The following is a 23,843-nucleotide window of genomic DNA, read 5'->3' as shown; positions in this document are numbered from 1 at the left end:
AAATAATAAGAAAGTAACAAACGCATCATTAGGCAAAAGGCACAATACATTACAGTGTCTAATATAAGTGGCTTTTAATTAGAAAATAATAAGAAAGTAACAAACGCATCATCAGGCAAAAGGCACAATACATTACAGTGTCTAATATAAGTGGCTTTTAATTAGAAAATAATAAGAAAGTAACAAACGCATCATGAGGCAAAAGGCACAATACATTACAGTGTCTAATATAAGTGGCTTTTAATTAGAAAATAATAATAAAGTTTCAAACGCATCAACAGTCGATAAAGGTGAAAACGATAAATGACATGATACCATACGTTTTTCATTACGATTTATTGGCACCTGCGGCAAGTAAAATAAATGCGGTTATGATAACGTTTTATGTATTATTACACATTATAATTAAAATATATTTTAAAAAGAGGAAATTTAAATGGTAAGCTGTGAATGTGCTAAGTAAGAGAGGGCTTATTAAGAAAAAAATCTGATAGAAGTTACACTCTATTCGGATGAAGAAGGAGAAGACAGTTTATTCATATAGGTAACACAATGTACACTTATGAACGTCAAAAAAGAAATACATATTAAATTCTTAATTTTACATTTACTTCCAGTTCTCAAATCAAGGGCGTAGAACTGAAGAGAAGAACTGGCAATAAACTCTCCGCCACTCTTTTTAATCGCCAAGTTGATTGTTTTATGTGTACATTGAATACAATATACAAATGATATTTTGAATTCACAAATTTTCGTCTTTCTATCAAATTGTTTACTTCCAAACAGTGCAAATTAGGGAGCGTTCAAGTATTACGTAACGCGATATTATTGACACCCCCCCCCCCCCCCCCCCGTAAGTCGCCGTAACGTTTTTCAGTACCCAAGTATAGTAAAATGTTTCGTGACCACCTAGTGACTCTTTAGTTGCTATTATTTGGTGTAAGTCGATTTTTTTTAACAATTACGCGTAATTTAATCCCCGCAGCATAACGTTTTAAAAGGACCCCCCCTCCCAAAATACGTTACGTAATACTTGAACGCTCCCTTAGTGGTTTAGTTTTCAAAAACAAATAACTATCAACCATAGCACACATAACAAGTGTTCGTATATAAGTATATAACGGCTGGTTTTATGTAACTGAATCCTTTATATTCCTCTCTCTCCACCCCTGTACCTGTATACTTGCCAATCAATGACGGAACGTGATACGAATACTAAGCCCGATAACATTAGCGACACTAAACTTCTGAGCCCATGTTTTCACACTTTCAATCTGTTTTTGTCGTTTCTATGAATAGACATTCACATTAGGGTTTACGGAACTTATTGCGAGGCTTGAAAAATATATATAAATAAGTTCAACTTTCGACTTTGCTTTGTATATATTAATATGTAAAGTGAATACAACTGTATAATAAAGAGCGTTATATAGTGACCATACAATAATTTAATATATATGAATAAATACACCCTTAGTTCTACGTAAATAATTGCAAATGAAGTCGAAGTTAACTCAAATAACTTGTTGAGTCTGAAGTCAGCATCAAATAACTGATCCAATTAAAGTTTCACATCGAGTTTCATAGTTTGTATCTTAAGTCGAAAAGACATCTAAAAAGCTTTTTACTCAGTGTTTTTTAACTTTTTAAGGGTGTAGGTTGTTTTTATTTTATTTTTATTTATATAATAGGGGGGGCAAACGAGCTTGCGGGACGACCAAAAAGGGCAGTCTTCGCAACCCATAGACACCCATTTTTAGTGGGTGCGTTGCCGGCCTTTGAGGGAGGAGTACACTCGATTTTTAAACATTTGGAGGTCGTATCTCTGATGGTAGACCCCCACTGGGATTCGATTCCACAGTTCGCTAGTTCGTAAAAGAAAATAAAATAAATTGTGTCACTTATTTTTAGACAATACTTTATAAATAACTAGCTGACCCGGCAATCGTTTGTTTTGCCATGTATATTATTTCTAGGAAACATATATTTAGTATAGGAGTTGTATGTTTGTATGCTGTATCATAAAAAAATAAAAACAAAAAAAATATGCTTAAAAAAATATTTGGGGTGGACACCCCTTATCGCTTAGGAGTTTGAAAGATAGATGGTAGCTAATTTTTAGACTTACTGAATATGCATAAAAAATTTCATAAGAATCGGTCCAGCCGTTTCGGAGGAGTATGGTAACGAACATTGTGACACGAGAATTTTATATTAGATGTCAAACAAACTACCGTAATAACATTATCCTTAAGAAATTTCTAACCCACGAACTTTTGATTCCATTAGAAATCTTATCCCTACGTACGTCCACACACATTGTTGAGGAAGCACAAAGCTCTCTAGCAATAGGAGAAAAGGAGTTGCCACTCACACAAAATACCTTTGCTAAAAACAATTAATATTTACCCGGCTAGTGTTCATATGTTGAAGCAACAATTATATTGCTGCAAATTTAAATTATACAAAAGTGGAGGATTTAATTTCTGTTATCTATTACACATTCACTCACACACAAACGCACACACAGTTTACCATTCGGATAATACACGTATTACCCTTTAAATTAGGTAAATCAATTCAAATAATTTATTCATATAGGTAACAATGTACAATGATGAACGTCAAAATAGAAATATAAATTAAATGCTTCTAATTTTAGATTTACTGCCAGTTCTCAAATCAACGGCGTAGAACGGAAGAGAAGAACTGGCAATAAACTCTGCGCCACTCTTTTTAATCGCCAAGATTTTTGTTTTACACAATGTTTGTAAGGCAACCATTATACCATGTTCCACATGACATCTTAAGTAATTAAATTAAAAACAAAGATTTGTCCTCTATCAGCAGGAGGCATGGTGAAATAGGAGAACGCACTTACATTCTCGTGGGAACAACACGCAAATGCAAAGTCGAAATAACGTAAGTAAGAGCTGGCCACAAGTACTTTGTATTAACATAGTAATATAACTTTAAAATAAACAATTTTGTTTTTTTTTATGACTGATCGTGTTTTGTTTTCTACTGTCTCTTTTTAAAGTTTGACACAACTATAAAGCTAATCTGTGAATTATTTAAGTCAGGTCTTCTCATACATTATACCTATTTGACAATTGAAATGTCACAGTGAGGTATCTTGTTTACCTACTCTAGACTTTTTCATTTCAACATTTTGCGTATTTTCTGTGGCAAGTACATTTGAACTTCTCTTGAAATTGTTAACTTTAGATTTTACAGTAAAATGCCATTTAATATGTTCTACTTAGAGTCATCCAATACAATTAGTACCTCGACTTCACACATATGTATGATTCGAGTGTTTAATAGTATAATAATTAAAAGCAGTGTTGGCATAGTGGCTTCAGCCTGCGACTCTCATCCCTTAGGTCGTAGGTTCGATCCCCGGCTGTGCACCAATGGACTTTCTGTCTATGTGCGCGTTTAATATTCACTCGAACGGTGAAGGAAAATATCGTGAGTAAGTTGCTTTAGACCCAAAAAGTCACCACAATCACAATTCTAATCAAATAATACATCAATCTGAGGCCCAGACCTAAAAAGGTTGTAAATATATGATTTAAAACAGTTTGTGCGTTAAGCATAGCAGAAGCAGTAATTTATATAAATAAAAATGAATCGCAAAATATTTTTCTAAACGCAAATCTCCAAGAAGGACGAAATCAAGTATTTTTTGAACTTTGTAGTTTTAAGTAAACAATTGGAAAAAAAAGAAATATTTATATTAATTTCAATCTTTAATAAAAAATCATATTAAGGCGAGACGACATCATAATAATTACCTATTTATTTGCCATAATTGTTGTATAGGATTGTGTAATAAATAAAATAAATATTAACATAAATTTTTATTTTAATATTGATTAGTTTATATACGTACCAGGCTAACATAATCCTATAAGACGTATTTTTACATGTTGATGCGTTTGTCGCTTGATCGCTTCGTAGCGTAAAAGATTTTACGCAACAATGATCAAAAAGAGTCCACACACGAAGCTTTGCAAAAAACAAACGCGTCGAAATGTTAAGGCCCTTTTTAAGTCAAACAAAGGCCTATATGTATTTAAGTATATATTCGTAATATATAGAAAACGAGAGAACGAGTACGAAACTCTTTTTATTTACCTAAAAATATACTAACACTAGAAAATAGCAATATTCTGTTCGAAAAATTCATATCAAAATGGATTTATTTATAAGCGACTGAATAAGTCTCCTTTTAACTAAACCTAATGGTGAAATTCACAAGTTCAGGTACAAGGGGGCGTAGCTCAGATGGTAGAGCGCTCGCTTAGCATGCGAGAGGTACCGGGATCGATACCCGGCGCCTCCAAACTTTTTTTAGTTTTGTATGAAAGAATATATTTTTTAAATGATTTCAAGCTTTATTTTCGTTGTGTCCAAGTATGTAAGCGATATCACAGTCCGTGAGCTTTTTATTTATAGCACGTTCAGTCTGTAAATGCTCATTTTACGTTCATATATATAATATATACTTCATAGGATTACACAATATGCATCGTTGCTCTCAAAGGAGATCAGCTTCCTGTAACAGCAGAGAAAAGCCGTTCAAGGAAACTCCACATCCGTCATGCGAACCTAGTAACATCCGTTAATAATGACGTATACTTTAACCGATTTCGAAAGAGCAAGTTTTCATTTGAACGGTCTTCGTGTCGTTTAAATTATTAGTTGACATTTATTATCTATACATTGAAATAAATAACTAAACTTAACATAAACCAAAATATATTATTAAAAGGAGTCCCTTTAGGCAAGGTTCCGAAGATACTGGCAGCGTTCCCTCTTTGAATTGCTGGACTAATTCTTTGTCCGAGGTAGCTGCCAGATCTTCGGTCTCCTGTGATGTCGATTAACCTTTTTGAAATTTCTTTAAAAAGCCTTAAAGCGCTAGGACCCCACGGACCAAGGGTCTCGACACCGAATGGGACAAAATCATATGCTGAGCCTAGACCCCTGTATTTGCAAGCTTTCGTTTTTTCAGCCGCTTCACAAGCCGCACCAGCTCTGTAGTTGTTATTTATTTCAATGTATATTATTTTATTATTATATTTTAAATATAAAAAAAAATATTATCTAATATATAAAATTCTCGTGTCACAATGTTCGTTCCCATACTCCTCCAAAAAGGCTCGACCGATTCTTATGAAATTTTTAATACATATTCAGTAAGTCTGAGAATCAGCTACTATCTATATTTCAAACCCCTAAGGGGGCGTCCATAAACTACGTGAGGTGTTTAAGGGGGGAGGGGGTCGAGTCAAATCTCATTTAATCTTACGTAGGAGAGAGGGGGGGTCTCGGCAAATATCACGCAATGTTTTTTCTGATTGAAAAAAAGTTTAGGAAAACGGTTGACCCTAAAGGCCATCTCTGCAACTTTCCGCTAACTCCATACCTAAACGCTCAACATTTCACTTATTTTGTTTTAGTCGTAAATAAAAGCACGAAGCAATTTTTTTTCTTTTTACAATAACAATCCAACGCGTTTACGTAAGAAACCCATATTTTGAAAAATCTCACGTGAGATTGGGGTTGGGGGAGGGGGTTGAATAAAATCTCACGAAATCTCACCAGGGGGGGTGGGAGGTACAGAAAATTAAAAAAAACACCTCACGTAATTTATGGACGCCCCCTAACCCCAAATTTATTTTTAAAGATGTTTTTTTGTTTTTACTTTTTTATGATACAAAATACAAAAATACATACAACCCCTAATTTTCACCCCTCTACGATCAACCCCTATTATTTTTTGTTGCAGTAAAAATTTTTCCTAGAAATAATATACATGGTAAAACAAACATATACCGGGTTATCTAGTAATTATCTATAAGTTTTATCGTAAAAAAAAATGTATGTGTTATAAATTAAACCTCCTTTGTTTAAAATAACTTTTAAAATATCTAGTTAAATAAAAAATTCAACATTGAACCGAGAAAAGCTACTGTTTTATTAAAACATCCAAATGAAAAGCGTATTTCTTTCAAGTCGGCTACAATTTGCAAGACTTCTATGAGTAAATAGAACGCTTGATATCACGATGAATGAACCTTCGCAGTATTAAAGTGAATCCACTTAAAATGGCATAAAATAACTTTTAACATTCAAATTATGTTAAATATTCAACTTCTTATGCAAAGAACGTCGTAAAATAAAAATTAATTTTATCTTTTCATAATTAAAACCATATTAAATAAACAAAAAATTTTGTTACATGTCTAGTAATAAAGATCTCGATTTTAATTCAATTAATCTATATAAATAAAAATTCAGTTTTTATTCCGGAGAAGCGGTCAGTCTCTCTAGGTTAGCATAATGTAGCTACTGAAAAGGTAACCCAATAAAAAAGATCATATTAAGCTGAAACAAAATGCCAGCTCGAAGACAAAAGCGACATCTATTATATCTTATTAGAATTAGATTAGAAAATATCCGATATTAACTCGACATTTCTTTATTGGCGTTCATAAGTGTACATTGTGTTACCTATATGATTAAATAATTTTTGACCTTTGACTTTGACTAATAAATAATAAACAAACTTTCTTTGTTTTTTTTTTATGGCTCTGGCACGGTTTGTGCATTAGCCAGCGTCAAGTATAAGATTTTTTATAATTCGTGCTTTTTGCCTTAGAAATTCGACCATGTCCTCCATGTACGGTTTAGGCACTCGCCCGGTACCGCACAACCCTCCCAAAGGCCGAGAACAAATTTAAATTAAATTAAAACTTGCCCTCGAACCGGGAATCGAACCCGGTACCCCTCACCTAGCTGCCACTTAATAAGACCGCTAGGCTATGAGGCCCCTTTCTTTGTTTTTCCTTCCAACACAAAGTTGCAGCCGCCTCCGTCTCAAGTACCAAGGTGACAGATGTGACAAAGAGCATGCAAAGTGTTCTTTACATTTCACATGACATCAGAGCTATTGCGTATCATAGCTTCTGAGAATCACGTTGCTTCAATATCTATTGATTTATTAAAGGTATTGAAATAATAAACATAATTTTATTGGCGTTGTATTTATGAGATATCATCAGTTCGAATTTTTGACACTAGATGGCTCTTAAATTGATACATTTTTATTATACATATAATCAATAAATTATGAAATGTGTTTCAAGATAAAATAATTATTGCAATTTAAATACAAGCAAAGCAACTACGTATTAGTAGTTTAGAGAGAAAATTATATTAAAAATATTAATAGTTAAATCTCGAAACGTCGTGGTACGTAAATAATGAATACAAACGCATTAAAATCTATTAAATAAGTATTGTGTGTAAAAGTGTGATACTCGCGTACTGTATCAGATTAATTTATAATAACACACGCCATCTATTTAGTCAAATGTGACCTTAAAGCTCGAACGAAGTCGTAATATTTTAAAAAGCGCCATCTCGTGAGTTCCCTGATATACGTGTACAGAAAATACGACATAGTAGCGCTTTTGTCGTCAAAAACTAACATGGCAGCCTGCAGACGTTTATCGTAGTTCCAAAGCTTACAACTAGATGGCGCTAATAACAAATGTCAATTAACGTGGTACTTATATTATTTTATTACAAAAACTGAATTTTAGTAAAACGGTAATTTAAATTGCTATGTTAACTATGAAAAGTGTATTTTTGACACTGGCTCTAGACGTCATCCGTTCTTCTATCGCGTTTAGGAGGGACATGTCATATAAAAACAAATAATAAAATCTTCATAAAACCTTTTTTTTATTGTTGGAACCTCCATGACTTACCTGTAAACAAAAAAACAATATTTTTACTACATAAATTTTTTACGAAGTTCGCTTTTGGCTCTTTATACTCTCTTATTTATTTATTTGGGAAACAAAACGGACATCTTTATACATTAAAAAATAAAACATAAAATAAACACATTGGATGTATCCACAAAAAGTTTCACGGATAAAAAAAGGGTGCGTGTACTTATGTACGCGCAGAAGTTATACTTCTTTGGCATTATTAAAAATAGTTTAATTACAATTAAATAATCAAAGAAAAAAGGAGTCATTATAGTCAATAAAGTTCAGTTTACATTTGAAAAATTTAATAAATAAATATTTATTATTATTCTCTTACATTAAGTGTAACATAAATTCTATTATTATTCGAATGTTGTTTTTAAATTATGTCCAATGCCGTAGCATCTTCCGTGGGCAACTTCATTTTGTTAATTTTGTGTCACGGCGCGCGCGCATCGTAAAATTTCACCCTCATCAATTTTTCATAACGCGCCTAAAGAAGTATAACTTCAAAAATATGATATAAAGCTAAGCAAAACAAAACATGACAGCACAAAATTGTTTTAAATTATTCTTAAATAAAGCAGTAGAGGAGTGCGAAGGGTCTATATATATTTTATAGTCTTTATACAATTAAACCGACTAAAAAAAGTTGTAACTCGTCGTTTGTAAACTAATTTCACGGCAGCTTAAGTCAAATCGAATCGATACTTTTTATTTAGTTGGAATATTCAATTCCAACTTCGAAAACAGTATAAGTATTTTACGCTAAAATCATTATCTAATTTGTGGGATAAACAGATCAGAAACAATCACTTAAGTGCCATTACAGATGAGTGTGTTTACTCATCTGTAATGGCAAGAAGGTCAGAGGGCTTCGCGATCGGGGACTCACAAATTATTTTCTCACAATCAATTACAATAAACGGGCTTCGAATTTCTGAAGTCTAGTCGGGGGTAAGAAATAAAGAAAGAAAAGACTTTATTACACACAGTAAAAAGGATATTTATTTTATTAAGGATTTTATATTAGGTAAAAAGAAAGTGCACTAATCCCCTGTGTCATGTCGCCGCCATATTTGCCTTGGCTGTTATGACGAGCGCCTTTAACTTTATCCCTACTCCGCGGCCGACCGTCACGCGACATGCAACACACAGACGAAAAAGTTTGAGACGATGTAATAAAAGTTTCACTTCAATAAATAAATACATTAAGTCGTTATTTAAAAACTATTGTGGCACAAGAATACTTTCCGTTTTAGCATAGGACAGCTTGACAAGATGTTTAAGATGTGAATGTTTTTAATTTTGTTTGGTTAAAGATGAAAGGGCCTGTGAAGGAGAAAAGGCGTTGAGGGAAGAAAGTACCGTATGTTGTTATCAGCACTCGAAGCATTTATAGATTAATTACCAAATTATTTAATTAAACAACTCAAATTAATCATAAATAAATGTTTTAGGTTATTTCCTAGTCTATGGTCTATTTTTTAATCTGTAATATATATGTCGTGCATACTAGTTATTGATGTTCTGTGTTTTTAAATGTTATAATCTCTCTGTGGTCTTTAGTTAGTGTGCCTTCTAAAAATATTCTTAACCGATACTAAACATATGGTAGTTGTTCTCCATCTGACGTCGAACAAGTTTACAATTTTATTTATTTATACATTCACGCCTTTTTCCGAAGGACCAAGAGACCACCGATCAAGATCCATTATCATAACATCCACCTTGCACGCGTCCCACTCCCATGTCATATTTGACCTGTCAAACCCCATCTATTTTCCCTAATCTGTGGAAGGCAGACTATGTCACGTCACAATAATAAAAACAAAATGAAATCGTGTTGTATGTCTACGTACACACAATTTTCCTGGATTTTCACTGGATAATATGTATTCAAGGAAGGTTTAACATTAACGAGTTTACGAGCGTCGGGTTGCTCTCGTAAATACTGTATCAAGATTTTTACAGATACGAGTTTTTGCTTTTATACATTTATCGAGTTAATAAATAATGCTTTTAAAAAAAGTGCGTGCGTCCAAAGTACACATGTCAGAAGTGAAACTTCTTTGGCAGACTAATTTTTAAGTCTTGTTCATATTTATACAAATCTAAAACTTTATATTTCCGATTTAGAGAGAGGGAGAAAGAAAGATATGTTAGGAATTTAATTTTCATTAAAATATTAAAAGGGTCTAAAATGAATACAAATAATAAATTTAATTTTTTCTTCGATAATAAAAACACGTGGCATTTTAATTTACAATTCGTCATTTGAGATTTCAATAAACTAATTTGCATAAAATATAAAATACTAATATTTCATAAATTCTCTTTACGAAATTTTAATTTTAAAAATAGAATTTCTGTAAGGTAATTCTCTACGGTTGAAAGAATTGTACTATTCATTATTTCCTATTTTGGTAGGAGCCCACGATGCTAAATGGGGATTTACTCGAGCGTCGTAGAGACCTATTGGGATGCAAAGCTTAGATAAAAAGAAGAAAAAAATGTTATATGATAAATTCCTTTTCATCGGTGGGGGAAGCGGCTATAGATAGTTAAATATGTAAAAAAAAACTGTTGCATGGACATCCTCGAGCGCGTCAGATATTGATAGCATCTATGCCCTACGTATTTTTAATAATGTATGTATGTTAATCTGATCGTTTGCATGATGCGGGTGGTTGTATTTAAGGGTTGAAAATTAAAAAAAAAAAAATTATCGAGCGCGTCAGATTTTCTAAGGGAGAGTTAAGTGCACCAAAAAAAAGCTCTCATTCACTAATCTGACGATTTCGATGGGACGCAAACCCACAGCCATTTTCTTAATTTGCAAAAAAAAATCGCAATTTTGAAATACTCAAGCGCGTCAGATTAAGATATATGTGGTTCATCTTTATGTTCTAAACGTACTGTCTCATAATCTGACGATTATCTAGAGGGATTCGCCTGATCTGACAAAAAAAAAATAGAAAAACTGTTCACCTAAAGGGCCATCCCTGCAACTTCCCGCTAATTCCATTCCTGGGCGCTTAAAATTGATATTTTGAGCTCGCTGAGTTCAAAGAAATAACATTTCTATGCATTTGAGCTCTCCCAGCTCGAAAGTCTGATAGAAGTTTCATAGAACACTATTTTTGGAATTTTCAAACCGCAATAACTTTTGAATGGATCAAGCAATTTTCACGCGGTTGGCGGCATTCGACGCAGTTTTATCATCCTCATAAATAATTTTGCAATTTTAATTGATCGAACCACAAATTTCGGAGTAATCCCGAAAAAACACTTTTTCGGGTTTCTTTCGTGTACGATATCTCTCGAACGAATCAAGCGCTTTTGACCAGCTTGGTGGCGATCGACGTGGTTTTTCAAGCTCAAAGGCGGATTAGTTTTTGAAATTGATCGATAAAGAAACCACTTTAAAAAAAAATATTTCTTATTTTTTTAAGATTTTTCAAAATTTCTCGAAATCTATCGGTCCGAATCGGTTCAAATTCACAGGAAATGTAATTTTGAGGGAAATATTTAGAACGCGTGTAGTAGATTCCGATCGGTTTAAGGAAATGTAGGCATCACGCAGCTGCACGCATTTAACTTTATCGACGATTTTTTGTTATTTCGGCTTGCGGAAATCGTCAGATTATATATTTTTCATTATTCTTGAATTATTTCCTTCAAAATAAAAAAAAAATTAGCTACGCTCGAGAATGTCGAGATGACGTTTTTTTTTTACAACTTTGTTGCCCTCCCCTTTTTTTCCGTCACTCTCAAATTGTCAGATTAGTGGAATATACACTTTTTAGGATGTAATTAACTCACCCTACCTTAATCTGACGCGCTCGGGAATTTCTGATGGTCAATTTTTTTTTACTAAACTGATCCTGTCTCCTTCACGTGCGGCCTTATATATGGGCCTCATATTTTGTGAAGGTACTTAACCGGGTACAAGGTATCCCCCTATATATTAATCTGCCGCGCTTTAGTAAATCCCGAAATCCCCTCTTGGGCTCCCCTACCATTTGAAATAAGATATATATACAATATACATATATATATATATCCTTAGCGAGAATCATTTCGCTAGCGCGTTTAAAGGTATGACAACATCGCAGTGATTACAGCCCCTACCAAAATAATAAGCATAAAGTGTATAATTTCAGCAATATAAAGGATTTGTTCACAAAACAGTTAAAGATTCTGAAGCTTTTTGACGACCCAAATGGCCCATTAGCTGTTTTATTACTTTATATATAGTCATACTTCTGGCAAAGCTTAATCATCAAAGCTATACTTTTAATATACAAAATGTCTCAATGGACATTCCCGAAGGCTCTGTCGTAAATCCCTTATAAACTCATGATTTATGAACTAATCAATTAAGTATTTGATCTTTTTTATAATATTAAATGGATAGCTTTAAATAAATACTTTAGCAAATAGAACAGGCTGCAAAATGAACTTTAACATTACAGTTTTTATCGCAATGATTTTATCGAAGTTTTCATAATGTTAATCCTTATAAAAAAACAGTACTAGGTACTGTTTTTACATACAAAACAGTACTAGGTACCTACTGTTTTTTACAAATAAAACAGTACTAGGTACAGTTTTTTACAAACAAAACACTTTATATAATTTTATTTAAATGAGGATATAAAATCTCCTATCATTCTTCTCAATCTTCCTTTAAATCTCTACTGTACATACAAACATTACCTATCCACATCGTATCCCTACATTTCGTACTAACTGATCTGAAATTATCCTTTTATGTGTGCTTTTTTAAATAGCCTATTCATTGTCTACATGTATAGATTGCTTTGTTTTGTTCCATTCGTTTTGTCTAAGTATAGTAAAATAAGTTTAAGGAATTAAATATTATGACATTATCTGGTCAATATATTCTTGAAGCCTTGTTGTATGTACAAAAAATATAAACGATTTTAAAACAAACGGTGACTTTCACCAGTATAATACTCGAAACAGAGTTAATTTAAGTGTATGATCAACCAGGCTCCAGAAGAAAAACCCCTCCTCATATTGTAATTGTATTCGTTTTAACAACAAACTACCAAGCGAAATTAGATATATATATCACTAAATAAATTCAAAGCTCTCGTTAAAAGTAAATTAATCAATAAAGATTTTTATAAATTTGACGAATATTTAAATGATCCTAATCCTTGGGATTGATTTGCTCCTGTGCAAACAAATTGTATGACTCAAAACTTAGCGATTTAAAAGAGTTTTCTCTTCTCACGATTTAATTTTTTCTCACAGTGGAAGAGATAGATTGAAGTGTAAATAAATAAATACCTCAGCGAGAATAAAATCAGCAAATTCTCGTGCACGTCTTATGCAAGTAATCCACGGATAACATTCATTTCAAACGTATTCTTGGAGAAATATATTACAAAAAGCATTCAGAATATAAATGAGTGAAGAGCTTCTAAGGATAATTTATTATAATAAATTTGCTTTGAAATGAAAAGAAATAAGACTCCGTCAATCTCATTTCGTGTAATAGCTTCTGACAGCATCAATCGTAAAAATAGTCTTGAGTTAACTTTTCTACACTAATATTACAAAAAGGAAAGATTTGTTTGTTTCCATTGACACACCACACTACACCAAAACTAGTGGAACAATTTGAACAATTAATTCACCATCAGAATCCTACATTATCCCTGATGAATATAGTCCAACCGTCCATTTTTAGGGTCCTTCAAGAAAAGAGCGTACCAATTCTTGAAAGGCCGGCAACGCACTTGCGAACCTTCTGGCAGTGTGAGTGTTTGCCTCCTATTACATAAAAACTCCGTATAGTTCATATTAAATATGCTCAAAACTCGAAACTTGAAAAAGTTTTTATGTAGAGAAAAATATAATAAAAATGGGAAAATGATATTTTATTAAGTAATAATAATTATCAATGGCACTACAACCTTTTTAGGTCTGGGCGTCATGATCTGTTTTATGATCATTTGGTAATCAAATAGGCAACTAGGTGATCAGCCTCCTGTGCCTGACACAAGCCATCGACTTTTTGGGTCTAAGGCAAGCCGGTTTCCTCACGATGTTTTCCTTCACCGTTCGAGCGAATGTTAAATGCGCACATAGAAAGAAAGTCCACTGGCGCACAGCCGGGGATCGAACCTACGACCTCAGGGATGAGAGTTGCACGCTGAAGCCACTAGGCCAACACGGCTCAATTTTATTAAGTAGTAAGGTTTTTATTCGAGAAAAGAAAACAATCTGTATGTAGCATAGCAAAATGTTCTATAATATGTTGGTATGTAGCTACTAAAAAGGTAAAAAACTCATAAGGCTAAACAGCCGAAGTCCGCGAGGGCAGCTTTTATTAAACTGTTGTGTATTTGTATTAAAATTTAAAAATGAAACCTTTTACTGATAACAAGATTAAGGGTCTGTTTCACAATGTTCGGATAAGTTCTACATAAGTTCCAAATTAGCTATTTATTACTTATTGGTAGGATAAACACTATTGTTGCGTTTCACGACTGTCAGATACCGCTATGCGTCACATAAAGTCCATCATAAGTTATGAGTCCGATGAATGTCAAATAGTACAATTTATCTTCCAAATAATTTATATGTTGCATAGCTATTTGGTACTTTATCCATACATTGTGAAACAGACCCTAATGGTGGCTGTACACACTCGGCGAGAGCCTCTCGCCGAGAGTCTCGACCGAGAGGACCAAGAGAAGAGCGCAGCCTGTATACACTCGTTACGTTATTTGTATTTAAAACACCGTTAATAATGGACGTGGAAACCGCTGCTGCTGTTTGTCTTTGTGCAATAAGTTATTATAATTTTCTTCACGTTTACCATAAAAAAAAATTACGAAGCCATGGCGAAGAAGAAGATGGTGGATGGTTACTATGCACCGCAACAGAAATAGGTAATTAGGTTCATAAAGTTTTAATATTATCCAAAATTGTAAATTGCTACTTGTATGTATGTTTTACCTTTTGTATGTCATTCATTTATTTTGTACATTATTTCAGCAGCACCATGGAAAATCAATTGGCAGAGCTAGTGGCAGAACCCTCTGGCCAATTTGATAATTTTACAAGAATGTCTTTAGTCGACTTTCAATTTTTACTGCAAAAAGTTGCTCCGTCGATAACTAAGAAGAATACTCTTATGAGAGAAGCAATACCAGCCAAAATTCGCGTTCGTTAGACCACATTGTGCGATACGTCCTGTCACAACCACAGTCATCGAGCAAGTGATTGAACGAGTGTGTACAGGTCGCTCTCGTTTTACTCGCGAGACCCTTTGACTCGTGCGCAAAAAACCGACAGGCGACCGAGAGAGGCGAGACCGACTGCGAGGAAGCGAGGCGAGACGAGAGCTCTACTGTACACTCTCGCCCTCGGCCTGTCTCGGGGTGTCTCGCCGAGTGTGTACAGCTACCATAAGATTCCTTCAGTTAAGAGCACAGTTGAATAAGTTCAGGATTTTCACATAGTCGGGTACCATCAGCGACTTAAGAAATTTAATATAATATCACTGTACGTTCCGAGAGCTTAAGCCGGTGTTACTTTCTTCAATTACAAAGCAGTGACCTCCAGGATAGCAAAATTTTCCAAATTCCGTCTGCAAAAACCAAACTAGGAGTTCAAACACCTCTCATTCGAATTCGCGATTAGAACGGATTAAACAGTACCTATCCGGAGCTGGATATATTCGGTAGTGGGCTGATCGGTTTTAAAGAAAGCATTGTTAAGTGCCTATCTCGAACCTAATCCGCTGTTTTGCTGGATTTTTTTTTTTGAGTTTAACAAAAATTTCTGGTAGTTAAATTTTATCTTGTATATATTTTAATTGATTTGTGTAACATTTATGTTTATTAATTGTCATACATTTTAGATAAAAGAGTTTGTAACATATACCGTAGATTTAGTACTATGTGGTAAACTTTAATAAGTAAGAATTATGAATAATATATATATGACAATCAATAAACTGATTGTAGTATAATTAAATATGACAATTGACTTCGCAACTATTGATTGATCTTTTTATTAATTTTTTTATTGGACATACATTTTAGTGGGTGCACTGCCGGCCTTTGAGGGAGAAGTTAACTCTTTTTTTAAATAATTGAAGGTCGTATCTCCCTGGGAAGACCCCCACCGAGTCGATTCCACAGTTCCACAGTCTAAAATTAAATATCGAAACAGTTTGGACAGACTACGACTCGTACATGAAATTAAAAAAAAAATACAATGAATATTGTCTAAACATAAATGTCTTTGGGAACTGGCCCCTATCACACTTTTACAAGTCGAAATCATTCGTTTAAATACATAATGTATATTTAAATGTCAGGTTTCAAGAATTATAACTATATAATAAAATATTAATTTAAAAAAGCGATTGTTTCAATTTAAAACTAATTACTCACATGTCAAAACTGAGTTCACCCGCCAAAATATGCGATAAGTTTTCCCAGCAGCAAAAATGTTTGGGCAGGCGCATGGGGCGGGCGGCGTCAAACTTCATCAATATTTCATTGCGTTCCTACTAAGCCCCGTTTTTCTTTCGAAGCATTTCGTTTTAAAATTTAAATTCACTTATTTGCATATTACATAGGTATTTATGAATTATTCGAGAAGCAGCTAGGGCTTATCGATATCGATTACATAGCAGAGCGCGGTTAAATGCGCCACTGTTATCTCGCCTCATCTAGGGCGAGTGCTGGTAGCCTGGTAGGGCAGTGGGGTTTTAGTGGGTATGCACAGATCGCGGGTCCCACAACCCTCCGCCCCAAACCCGGCGGTACTCAGTAAACAGTTGTCAGACACAAAACCTTTTTCTCTTGATATATATATATTTTTAAAGCCGAGACCTAAGCACAACACCAAATGCTCATCACATCGATGTTCGTCTCAGCCGGGGATCGAACCCGAGACCCATGGATTCGCAGTCAGGGGTACTAGCCACTAGACCAATGAGTCGTCAAACGCCTCTTGATCGATAAGCAATCTTTTCCGAGCCAAGACTTGTGGCATAGTCTATTAAATTATGCATTGTCTTCTGTGGCTTCTTCACGAGATACTATGCGGCCCCTAGACGCGGTTTCCTGGAGCAAGTTGTATAAAAACAATAATATGAAATTTAGCTTATATTCTTATTGGTTTGGTAGTTTGGTACTAGGAAGGTAATAAATGCAACAATTAAACTCACTCACTCACATGCACCCACACACTCACTCATATCACACGTGTTGTAAACAGTTAAAAAACATTTAATTGAAAAAATGTTTTTATCGAATTTTGTTGTGGAAGATTATTTTTAAAATATACATATTATCTTGTTGGCGTATTTGAGTTAAAACACTCGAAAGAAGTCGAGTGAATGCAACAAATTCGTATTTCTATTGGAGACTGGACGTGTTTGGTCTCTGACGGAATCTGTGTTATGTATTAAAGATTTTCTGCCTTGATTCACCTTAATGCTACGTATTTTCTTGTTGTTCCCACATCAATGTAAAAGCCTTGCTGTTAGAGCTTTAAGCTTTTTATATTTACTTATTCATACTTTTTATTTTATGACAATAATTTAATAATTTAACATGTAATGAGGCGACTGACGTAATACATAGTTGCAGGTTACAAACATTTTGTGATAAAATCCTTACGATTTCACACACTTAGAAATCAATTTCGAATCGGTGTATTTTTTTCTTATCGCATTACATCTTGTATTTTTTGAAATACCAATGTATCAGTGTGGGCATGCAAGCTTTTGTAAATAAATTAAGAGTGACGGAGAGTTAATTGCAAGTTCCTTTCGTTTGACCTTGAATTAAGAACTGACAGTCAATGTAAATATAGCACTATTTCACTGTTCATAAGTGTACATTACCTATATGAATAAATGTTTTTGATTCTTTTATTTATATCTATAATTTAACCATCTAATGAAACATATTACGCCATTTTTTTCTAACTATTGTAACCATTATTTTATTTTCCATGATTTAATTAAAGTGTTATTTTATGACATTTTCTATAGCTAACAACACGTTGAGTGGCTTCTGCGTGCGATTCTCATCCCTGAGGTCGTAGGTTCGATCTCCTGGTGTGCACCAATGGATGATCTTTCTATGTGCGCATTTAACATTCGCTCGAACGGCGAAGGAAAACATTGTGCGGAAACCGACATGTCTTAGACCCAAAAAGTCGACGGCGTGTGTCAGGCACAGGAGGCTGATCACCTACTTGCCTACATTGAAAAATGATTACGAAACAGATTCAGAAATCTGAGGCCCAGATCTAGAGGGCCGTTGAATCACACGGTAAAACCCCAACTATTAAAGGACACTCTTAACACTTTCAGCGACTTTTTCAAATAAAATGACGGTGACCTAAAATCGGGTGACTGTGCAACCAATAGACCGTAGAATCCTAAAACAAACGGATCAATTCCGTACTCTTTCACGCATAAAAGCATGTTCAGGTGTACTCATATGAGTGAGTGAGTCAGTGAACGAGTGTGCACTTTGATCGTAGACCACAATCTACATTTCACTGAACAAAAACATGGCGCAATCCCAACTTTATTAATGGGGAGCTTTGTGGGTCTATAGCATGAGCGAAAGCAGCAATACCTTTATCATTTGAGTACTGCCCTGCGATTCTGTAACTCACTTTTCGAAGTCACACAGCGTTTTTCGCATCGGCGGTCGCTCTAAAATCAGTCGTGAAGCAGTCATTTTATGATTTGGCATTCTGAAAAGGTGGGAGCTTGTAGTTTATTGTTTATCGCATATCGAATCGCAGGGCTGGGATATTAGTTCTAAACTTGTTTAATATGTAATATTTATTGAGGTGACAACGATAACATCTAAAGCCAAGCGTACCACTCAGGCCTTGGAGCACGTAAAAAGCTATGACGTAATTAATCGCTGCATTTAGCATTTATATTCTTAATTTTTAAGTCACATTTAACTGTATCCCAGCTTTGCTGTTTTTTTTATTACAATAAATCAGTGGCGCTACAACCTCTTTAGGTCTTGGCATTTCTGAATCTGTTTCATGATCATTTTTAAATCTAATAGGCAAGTAGTTGATCAGCATCCAGTGCCTGACATACGCCGTCGACTTTTTGTGTCTAAGACAAGTCGGTTTCCTCACAATGTGTTCCTTCATCTTTCGAGAAATTGTTAAATGCGTAGGAAGAAAGTCCATTGGTGCACAGCCGGGCATCGAACCTACGACCTCAAGTATAAGAGTCGTACCCTGAAGCCACTACTGCTCTTTTTATTAATCAAGATAAAATACCCATTTGGAACAGTGCCGTCAATATCTACTTGAATAACATTTTGATTAGTAGCGCATTTGGCAACACTTATTACTATAATAGCCATACCTACCTGTCATTACAATTAGATGTATGTGTATATATTCTAAATAATTGTTAAGTATTATGTATGTTGTACTCTCCAAGACAGAGTTTAATAAAAATATTAGTTGGAGACTTAGTCTACTTTTATTATTTCCCATTATTATTCTAATTTTCCAAGTATAAAATTAAGATTAATAAAGCGATTTTTATACCCTTAATGGAATATTATTCCCAAAAAATTTAGTTAAATGTTATTAATTAGTAATACTGTATATTTGTGTTTTGGAGCAGTTAATTTTATAAGTATAAATGTTGAATATTAAATAAAGTATAAGTTTATAACTTGTACACCACGATAACTGAGTACTTTAAATTTTTCTCGCCGCGCCCTCGATAAAACTATTACAGACATTACGCGGCGCTGTTCATTGTAGCAACGTTTTATTACAATTCATTATTATTCTCGCCGCTGTTTTGCAAACAATAAATGTCCATAGTTGTTGAAAATAAGATTTTTTCCTTTGAAACTTGCTATGCATTTAAAGTTACGAATTTGGGAGATCTGGTTACCGTTTCTGTGACGTTTAAACGTTACGATGCAACATCATCTTTATATGAACGTCATGTTGCGTTATCTCATGTCATGTACAAATCTCATGTCAGTCAAATGTATTAAAGGAAAGCTGTGTAAAAAGGCTTACTATAAAGTTAACGATTATCTAGTTGATAAAAGGGCCTGGGACTAGTGCTAGACAGGCTACTTCTAATTAATTTGCGATATTTGTTTTAAATAAGTGTTGTTTGATGATTTGCTGTTTTAAAAGAGTACCGAGAGTTTTTTACGCCGGCTTTTTCTCTCGGCCTACACCCTCTGTCTTCTTTGCCGATGAGTAGGGATGCCTACAAATTCAAATTTAATGACGTGGAATAAGTGACACCTATATCTTATGTAAATAAACATATTTTTTTTATGTTGTCTCACATGGGGCGGATAAAATAATAACAAAGGTATTTTAGCGACTTTCCAGTACTTTACGCCACAAAATTGTGTCTTTTATGTAAAAGAGCCACTTGGTGGTCACGTAACTTTTGGAGGGGCCAAACATCTCCGAAAAGTGTGTTACGTAATACTTGAACGTTACCTTAGAATCGTTTATTCGCACTAATTAGTTAAGCCTTCCTTTTGTCTTAATAACATAGTTTTTACATCAAAACTATTTAAATGTTATTTATAGTTTGTTTATTTCTTTAAGGGTAGAATACAAACGGGAGTATTTAAAAACTAACCACTAATACACGGCAGTCACTAGATATGTAGCATTGCAGCGTAGCATTGCTACGAACGGCGTAGCACGTAGCTTACATAAGTACGGCATAGTACTGAGTACCAAACAAATAGGTTTTTATCTTTGCTACAGCAAAACCTTTCAGGTAAATTCGTGGTATAAATAAAAATATATTTATAATGTAGATAAAAGGTTGACAATCTAAGAATAAATCAACATTGAAATAGGTCAGCGCGCTTTAACAGATTTATTTACAAAATGTTATATTTAAAACTTTTTATCTTCACCTATGGCATGGGCTAAACATCTATTACCATACGAGACACATACAAATCCAATTGTGCACGGCCGGAATACGAACATCCGACCTTAGCACGCTTAGCCGGTCAGCTAACACTATAATAATAATAATAATAATAATAATCTTTATTTTCTTCTCTCACATACATAAGGTTTTTATGATTAAACTAAGATTATAACATTAGGAAGTGTATGTGAGAGACTGGTCTCTGTAACAGGAGACCTGAGTGACAGATAACCAGCCTCTCCACCACCGGACCGGAACGCGTACAATCATGTCATTGTCAAAGGTTACAATAGAAGAAAATAAGTATTAAGTGCTAAAGAAAACATTGTGCAACGGAGTTTTAAAAATAAATTTGGTGTGTGTTTGTGTGTGTGTGTGTGTGTGTGTGTGTGTGTGTGTGTGTGTGTGTGTGTGTGTGTGTGTGTGTGTGTGTGTGTGTGTGTGTGTGTGTGTGTGTGTGTGTGTGTGTGTGTCTCTCTCTCTCTAAGTGTGTGTATGCGTGCGTGGGTGTGTGTATATGTGTGGGGAAGTGGGTGAGTTACAGAATGACAGTTATTAGATCCTCTGTTTCATCATAACTCAACGTCTTCAGCCAAGTAGTAACCTTTTTTTTACATTTGTATTTGGGTAGTGGGTAAATGTTAATTTTTTCGTTTAATTTATTATATTTATTATACACTGCCAGGTTAGTCGCCATTACAATTTTTTATATATAACTAGCGACCCGCCCCGGCTTATGCTGCGGCAATGCTGATACTAAATTCAAAGTGCTATAGAGTAAAGGGAGAACCGCGGAACAACGCGCTGCGTCCCGCAATTTTTAAATTTGTAATATCTTCGAAAATATTGATTTAAATCATATGCTGTAAAGAGCCATATAGATCTATATTAAATCCACAATGTATTTAAGGTATTTAATTGGATAAGGATTAATGCTGTATTGGTTAAAATCGCGTCGAAAGTTAGCGATTATTTGTCGTAAAAAGTAAATGACAAAAAAAAAATATTGTGGAATATCCATAAGAGATAGACATATACCACATACCTACCATATCTGTAGACCTTTTCAATGTGTACAATACTTAGTACATTATTTTGATAAATCTCGTAGGATTCGCAATGTAAGCGGAAAAAATTTAATCAAAAATTTAAAAAAAAATCCTCAAAAATAACAGTATTTCTCCATCCATATTTAATGGATGTTATTATACATATAAACCTTCCTATCACTCATTCTATTTAAAAAAACCGCATCAAAATCCGTTGCGTAGTTTTAAAGATTTAAGCATACATAGGGACAGAGAAAGCGACTTTGTTTTATACTATGTAGTAATGATAAACTATTTACCCTATTAAAACTACATACACTACATACATTTAGTAAATATAAAAAAACATTCAATAGACACGTTAAAAATGAAGAGATTGCATTTAATCTGAAAACTGGCTCGAAATCAAATAACTTAGTTTGAACTGTCGACCTCGTCCCGACTCGCCGGCTGCTGTTTATATTACTACCATGACGGTTATATTGCCCTGGTACCATGAATTCAGTTTCAATTTATCTCACACACTATATTGTATCTTTCTATCTATCTATACGATAAAGTATGATGATGTGTTTATTTGTTTATATAAAATATGGATTTAAAGGCGTTATATATTATATAACATTGATTTTTACGTCAGTCACGTGACAGAATGGTCACAGATTTATTTACAGCGTTCAAGTATTACGTCACGCAATTTTTGGAGATTATGGACCCCCCCACCCCGTGACGTTTTTCTTTACCCAAGTATAGTAAAACGTTTCGTGACCACCTAGTGACTCTTTATACCAAAAAGTCCAATCCCCGCCCCGCATCGTAACGTTTTATAAAAGTAAACCCCCCCCAAATTCGTTACGTAATACTTGAACGCTCTCTTATTGTATTCGACGATGACGTAGAATGCAAATTTTATCTTTACAGCAACTTAATAATATCCGTCTCACAAACAATAATATTCAGGGTGCGCAAGACACGCGTAAATGGCGCTTCTATGAGTAAATTTGTACGCGCTCGAGCAATTGCGACCGCTTACCACGCCGAGTGTGATTATTTGGCACACGCAGCCCCAGGCTCTCCATCATTAATAAAATATAATATGATAGTAGAGTCCCTCCTTACCTCTAACTTGTTGTATCCTACTGTACCCAAGACAAACAAAGTTGGATACATAATTGGGTAAAATGGGTACACTCCATATTATAACCTCATGTAAATTTTATACAGGCCTATCTAATCCTAATACTAATTTGAATTTTAAAATCTTAACAGAATTAAAATTGACAAATTGTATGGTTCTACAGTCACAAAAAAATATCTAAAATGTTTTTGACGTGATAACGTCTTTAAAATCGTTTTAGTCGGGTGACATGTTCAGAAACTTGTGTCACACCAAAACCTCACGAGCGCGATCGCAGGTATAACGAGAGAGAGACGGACCGATCTCCCGTCTCATCTCGAGCGCTGCCAGTCATTCCGTGAATGTATGAAGAAAAATGTATATCATATAATAAAACACAATTTTGACCGGATTGAAGTTATGTATTATTATAAATTTACAACTATTTGACATAATTTTAAATTTATCCGACGTTTCGCGTGCTTTACAGCGTGCGTGGTCACGGTGACCACGAAAAGTAAACTTGTCATTTTACACCCGAAATTTATCATCAAAAGTGTGAATAAAACGATAGATGTAATTTAAAATTTGAAAAAATTGTTATCTTCATTAATTCCTTACTTCCCAAAAACATATATCACCAATAAGACGTTATCACGTAAACATCTCGATCGTAAACCTACTTTACAAACAACCAATATTTTTTTTATATGTCAAATAGCCCATTTAAGTAGTTTCTTCATTGACAAACAGTCTTTAAGTTGGGTATTTTTTTTATGTGACAGGAGGCCCGCAACATCAGAAGGTTTGAAGTGCGTTGCCGGTAATAAAGTGGTACGCTCTTCCGTAACGGATCGGAAATACCTGGAACAGCAGCTGGTTACATATAGTTATGATGCGAA

General features: G+C 34.2%; 1 protein-coding gene and 1 non-coding gene across 2 annotated transcripts in view; one reads left to right on the top strand and one right to left on the bottom strand.

The window, feature by feature from the left end:
• Positions 1 to 23,843, bottom strand: part of LOC125061672 (neurobeachin) — a 538,892-nt gene that overhangs the window by 467,075 nt on the left and 47,974 nt on the right. The window lies entirely within an intron of this gene.
• On the top strand, positions 4,279 to 4,351 carry Trnaa-agc. Its single transcript has one exon. It is a non-coding gene; the product is annotated as a tRNA-Ala (tRNA).

Source organism: Pieris napi, chromosome 24, assembly GCF_905475465.1.
Source record: "Pieris napi chromosome 24, ilPieNapi1.2, whole genome shotgun sequence".
Lineage (NCBI taxonomy): Eukaryota > Metazoa > Arthropoda > Insecta > Lepidoptera > Pieridae > Pieris > Pieris napi.
Note: the sequence above shows the minus strand (reverse complement) of the source record. Positions and strands in the feature narration are given on the sequence as shown.